This window comes from Triticum aestivum, chromosome 4B (genome assembly GCF_018294505.1).
Source record: "Triticum aestivum cultivar Chinese Spring chromosome 4B, IWGSC CS RefSeq v2.1, whole genome shotgun sequence".
Lineage (NCBI taxonomy): Eukaryota > Viridiplantae > Streptophyta > Magnoliopsida > Poales > Poaceae > Triticum > Triticum aestivum.
In genome coordinates, this window is record NC_057804.1 from 69593979 (window position 1) to 69599978 (window position 6000).

The following is a 6000-nucleotide window of genomic DNA, read 5'->3' on the forward strand; positions in this document are numbered from 1 at the left end:
CCATTCATGCCCCTGGTTACAATTATAGCTTGATGTAGCTTGTTCATATCTTGCTCCAAAGTTGCTAAATAATGTTTCTGTCAACCTGTTAACATTAAGTTCAGTTGTTATCATGATTGTTGTTAGTGATACATGCACCCTATGACCTTGCTATTGCCAGCTTCATAAACATGTCTTCTTACTGTTGGGTGCCTTGCCATGCCATGTATTGCTCTGTGGTGAGTGGTTCAAGCTCACCAACATGCCTTCATAATTCTGTTTCTGCCATGTTTGAATCTGTAATATAACTTGCCATGTTTACATGGGTGCCATCATATTTTCTGCTCCTTTTTGTCTCATGGTCAGTAAAGGACTTTTGATCTATGCAATTAGTAGATTCATGCCATGCCTTTGTTTGCCATGATAAGTTCCTGTAGCATGTTGTTTGATAGCTCTAAACATTGCAACCTGATGTTATTTTCTGCAAAGTCTGAAACTGATATTATTTGCAATCTTGCCATGTGTGTTTGGGCATGTTCTAGTAATTTCTAGAGATAGCTCAGTGTTCATGTTTTGTTATGCTTTACCTGTACATCATGCTCATGCCTTTTGTTTTCATGCTGAGATGCTGTAGAATATTGTTTTGGTGCTTGCAATATACCTAGTTGCTGTTTTGGACAGATTGTTGCTATGACTTGTTTAGTGTGTGTGTGTTGAACCGTTGCTCCGTTTTGAGTGTGCTCTATATGATACTTGCTTAGAATTGCATGTAGTTTCATATTATCATGTTGCATCCTTGTTTTGAGGTGTTTGCTTGATGTTTGTATGCATTTTGCATCAATGCCATGTTTAACTTGTGTTGCTCATATCTTCTAGGCCGTAGCTCCGAACTAAATGAACTTTATATGTAACTTGACTAGAATCTCGTGTAGATCATCTTGGTGCATCTTAACTTGATGTTTAACTACTTGAACATAAGTTGTATTCAGATCTGGACCAACTTCGAAATTTGCATATGAGGACTTACCGGAGTTGTTATATGTTGTTCCCGGCCTCATTTAAACTTGCCTTGATGTGTTGCTCTTGTTTGCATCATCTCTTGCCATGAGTAGCTTCATGTAGTCTTGTCTTGCATCATACTTGTTTGTGCATCATGCTTTGTTCATGTGTGGTGTGTTTACTATGTTGTGTGTTTCTTCTCGATAGTTCCTGTTTCGTTGCGATCATGAGGATTCGTTCGTCTACGCTTGGTTCGGCTTCATCCGTTCGTCTTCTTCATGGAATCATTCTTCTTCCTTGCGGGATTTCAGGTGAGATGACCGCTACCCTGGATCTCACTACTATCATTGCTATGCTAGTTGCTTCATTCTATCGCTTTGCTGCGTTACCTATCTTTTGCTCATCAAGCCTCCCAAATTGCCATGAACCTCTAACCTTTGACACCCTTCCTAGCAAACCGTTGCTTGGCTATGTTACCGCTTTGCTCAGCCCTCTCTTATAGCGTTGCTAGTTGCAGGTGAAGTTGAAGATTGCTCCTTGGTGGACAGGATTATGTTTGGGATATCACAATATCTCTTATATTATTAATGCATCTATATACTTGGTAAAGGGTGGAAGACTCGGCCTTATGCCTGGTGTTTTTTTCCACTCTTGCTGCCCTAGTTTCCGTCATACCGGTGTTATGTTCCCATATTTTGCGTTCCTTACGCGGTTGGGTGATTTATGGGACCCCCTTGACAGTTCGCTTTGAATAAAACTCCTCCAGCAAGGCCCAACTTTGGTTTTACCATTTGCCTCACCTAGCCATTTTTCCCTTGGGAGTCGCGCTCTCGAGGGTCATCTTTATTTTAGCCCCCCCCGGGCCAATGCTTGTCTAAGTGTTGGTCCAAACTGAGCGATGTCTGGCGCCCCCTGGGCAACCAGGGTCTATGCCAACCCGACGTCTGGCTCATCCGGTGTGCCCTGAGAACGAGATATGTGCAGCTCCTATCGGGATTTGTCGGCACAGCGGGAGGCTTTGCTGGTCTTGTTTTATCATTGTCGAAATGTCTTGTAAACTGGAATTCCGAGTCTGATCGGGTCTTCCTGGGAGAAGGTATATCCTTCGTTGATCGCGAGAGCTTATCATGGGCTAAGTTGGGACACCCCTGCAGGGTATAATCTTTCGAAAGCCGTGCCTGCGGTTATAGGCAGATGGGAATTTGTTAATTCCGGTTGTAGATAACTTGACACCAGATCCGAATTAAAACGCATCAACCGCGTGTGTAGCCGTGATGGTCTCTTTTCGGCGGAGTCCGGGAAGTGAACACGGTCTTTGGGTTATGTTTGATGTAAGTAGGAGTTCAGGATCACTTCTTGATCATTGCTAGCTTCACGACCGTTCCTTTTGCTCTCTTCTCGCTCTTATTTGCGTATGTTAGCCACCATATATGCTTAGTCGCTGCTGCAGCCTCACCACTTTACCCCTTCCTTTCCCTTTATGCTTTGCTAGTCTTGATACCCGTGGTAATGGGATTGCTGAGTCCTCGTGGCTCACAGATTACTACAACAACAGTTGCAGGTACAGGTTATGCGATGATCATGACGCGAGATCGATGCTTGCTTGTGTTGAGTTCTTCTTCTGCTTCTTCGATCAGGGATAGGTTCCAGGTCGGCAGCCTGGGCTAGCAGGGTGGATGTCATTTGAGCTTCTGTTTGTGTTTCATCCGTAGTTGGATGTTGATCTTATGTATGATGCTGTATTCGTGTGGCATTGTATGCCTTATGTATGTATCCCCTTCTATTATGTAATGTTGATGTAATGATATCCACCTTGCAAAAGCGTTTCAATATGTGGGTCTATCCTTGGTGGGACCTTCGAGTTCCTTTTGGATAGGGTCGCATATTGGGCGTGACATGGGAGGAGCAATAGGAATACTAATAAAATCATTATTATTAGTATTGGAAAAGTCACACAATTTTGTATTTTCTTGAGACATCACGATGAAGCAAGCAAACTAGCAAACAAGCAAATAAAAATATTTTGTGTTTTTGTAAAAAGATAAGAAGTAGGGGAGATGAAAATGAGAGGCAAATGCAAATAAAAGGCAAATAAAATAAATGCAAGTGGATGATAGTTTGTGCGAAGGTACTTGGTAATTTTGATGATGTCTCCCTGGCAACGACGCCAGAAATTCTTCCTGATACTTGTAGACTGTGTTGGTATTTCCCCAAAGAGGAGAGGATGATGCAGTATAGTAGAGATAAGTATTCCCTTAGTTAAGAACCAAGAAAAATTCCCTTAAGCGCACCTGCACACACAAGCGCAAACACGCGCACCCAACACAAATAAGAGGGTTGTCAATCCTCTTAGCGGTTATTTGCAAGGATTAAATCTTATAGATAAATAGATAATCTAAAATAATAATTAAAATAAAAGTAATTAAATTGTAGCAAGGTATTTTTAGATTATATATATATATGATAAAGTAGACCCGGGGGCCATAGTTTTCACTAGAGGCTTCTCTCTCGAACACATAGCATACGGTGGGTAGACAAATTACTGTTGGGCAATTGATAGAAAAGCAAATAATTATGACAGATTCATGGCAATGATCATGTATATAGGCATCATGTCCGAGACAGGTAGACCGACTCCTGCCTGCATCTACTACTATTACTCCACCCATCGACCGCTATCCAACATGCATCTAGGGTATTAAGTATGAAATAGAGTGACACCTTAAGCAAGATGATATGATGTAGATAAAGTAAACTAAAGCAATATGATTAAACCCCATCTTTTTATCCTTAATGGCAACAATACAAATACGTGTCATGTCCCCTTCTGTCACTGGGATTGAGCACCGCAAGATTGAACCCATCACAAAGCACCTCTCCCATTGCAAGATAAATCAATCTAGTAGGCCAAACCAAATCGATAGATCGAAGAGAAATACAAAACTATAATAATCATGCATAAAAAATTTCAGAGAAGACTTAAAACTTTCTCATGAATAATCTGATCATAAACTCACAATTCATCGGATCCCAACAAACACACCGCAAAAGAAAATTACATCGGATAGAACTCCAAGAAGATCAAGGAGAACATGGTATTGAAGATGAAAGAGAGAGAAGAAGCCATCTAGCTACTAGCTATGGACCCGTAGGTCTATGGTAAACTACTCAACATCATCGGAAGGGCAGCAAGGTTGATGAAGAAGCCCTCCGTGATCGATTCCCCCTCCTGTAGAGTACCGAAAAAGGCCTCTAGATGCGATCGTGGAAGAACAGAGGCTTACGACAGCAAAAAAGTTTTCTCTTCTGTCCCTCTAGTATATTGGGAATATTTGAGAATTTATAGCACTGGAATTAGGCTAGGAGGGGAAACGAGGGGCCCACAAGCCTGGGGCGCATCCTACCCCCCTGGGCGCTCCCTCCAGGCTTGTCGCCTCCTCGTGGCTCTTTTTGTCTTCTCCCAAAGCTTTGTGCGTCTCTTCTGGTCCAGAAAAAATTAATCCAAAGTTTTTTCACATTTGGACACTTTTTGATAATGATTTCCTGAAAAGGCAAAAACAAACAGAAAACAGCAACTGGCACTGGGCACTTGGTTAATAGGTTAGTCCCAAAAAATGATATATAATTGCATATAAAACATCCAAGACTGATACTATAATAGCATGGAACAATCAAAAATTATAGATACATTGGATACGTGTCAACCACCATTGTCTTCAATGTCTTCATACTGTTTTAGGGGTCATCTTTGATGGGTAAACCGAATCAATAGGGACTTCTACCTATGTTACCCTATGAATCTCACAAACACATTAGTCCCTTCAACCAAGTCTGTCTCCAATACTCTAAAACCAACAAGGGGTAGCACTAGATGCACTTACAATCTCCCCCTTTTTGGTGATTGATGACAAACTGGTTGAAGTTTCAATGGGAATAAAAATATGTGAAATTTTAAGGAACAAGGTGTTGGACTTCATGAATTTTGAGGAGCTCTCTCTGAAGATGTGCATATAAGTAATTTGCTTTGGAATGCAAATGCACATGGCAGGTTTTACTTTGTGGAGATCTACCTCTTTTCATGAAGTCAAAACATAGTGCATAGAGATATTATGAAGATAATGAAATGCACAATGAAAAAGGGTGTCTGCAGAATGACTTCAAGCGCATAAGATCAGATATCACAGTCACGTAGAAATGAAAAGTGGCAAATGTAGCAGACATCCATTAGGACATAAGTTTACAACCCAAATAACCAAATGTTCCAAAACGAGAGTTACAAACTTAACAAAATGTATCAAGCCCGACCCAAGATGCCTGCTTGAAGACTATCAACCCATATATGCTTCTCCCCCTTTTGTCATTGATTGACCAAAAAGGTGTGAAGACACAGGGTGTCTAAACGTCCCGAGAAGGCGACAAAGATGTTGGGGCAGCCAGGTCGATGGTGGAGTTTGGCGGTGCAGACGGGCCTCATGCAACATCGTGATGCAGTGAAGTTACCGCAGGAGAAGTGGCATCATCTTCTTCATCAACCACACCCTGACATGAACTGTGGGTGCTGAAGAAGAGTAGTCTGAATCTTCAAGTGATGGTGTAGCACGCCACTTCTCAGTTGCCAGGGGCTTGGAGTCAAACTTGAAGCCTTCCTTGAAGCCATCGACAGCAAGATCATCTTCAGAGCATATAAGTGTAAGACTCTTCCAAGCACGGCGACTGGCTTCATGAGCGAAAAAGCATTTTTGGTAGAAAGATTGCATATGCGATTGACGTCAGTGAGAAGACTTTGCATCTGACGCTTCATCCAGTCGTGATGCTTATCATGCTTTTGATGAAGAGAAACAATAAGTTCCCTATCTGTCATCACCTTGGCCCACTTCTGAGGCCTTTGTGGAACTGCACTGGTACTAGCTTCAATGTTGGCTTGACGTGGTTGCCAAAACTGACCAGCAAGTTCAGAAGTAGGGGCCACATTGGGAAGATGAATAGCTTCTAGATAAGTAGAGTGGCTTTCTTCAACAATTC